Raw genomic sequence first — 515 nt, 5'->3', positions numbered from 1 at the left:
TCTATATCTGTTTCTTTCATTCTTTTTCTCTAGAACTTATGCTGTTCATATGTTAAATTTCTTGGGATAACCCTCCCATTTTCTAATTTTTCTCTCTTATTCTCCTCTATATGTTTTTGTGAGTATTTTTAGGCAAATTCCTCAACTTCATCTTCCAGTACTTTCACTGAGCTTTTTCATTTCTGTCATCATGTTTTTAATTTCCAAATAGTCTCTTAAAAAGATAGACTAAATTTTTACATATTCTGTCTGCTTCATGAATACACTATCTTTTCATCTAGCAATATTAATGTTTGCTTGTTTAAGTTTCCTTTTTTACAGATGCCCATAATCTGAGGCTGGCTGAAGTTGGGGCTTGATTGTAGCACAAAAGACTTATTTGGGGGGGGGGTGACTGACTGTCATTCTGTTTCTCTGTCTCTCTGTTTCTTTCTATCTAGCTCTGTCTCTCATAAAAGAAGGAAGTAAATACACTTTAAAAGAAAAAAAATAGACAAAAAAGAGTCTTCCAAATT

This window comes from Tupaia chinensis, unplaced genomic scaffold, assembly GCF_000334495.1.
Source record: "Tupaia chinensis unplaced genomic scaffold, TupChi_1.0 Scaffold000709_1, whole genome shotgun sequence".
Lineage (NCBI taxonomy): Eukaryota > Metazoa > Chordata > Mammalia > Scandentia > Tupaiidae > Tupaia > Tupaia belangeri.
The sequence above is the reverse complement of the archived record's forward strand: the minus strand, read 5'-3'. Positions refer to the sequence as shown.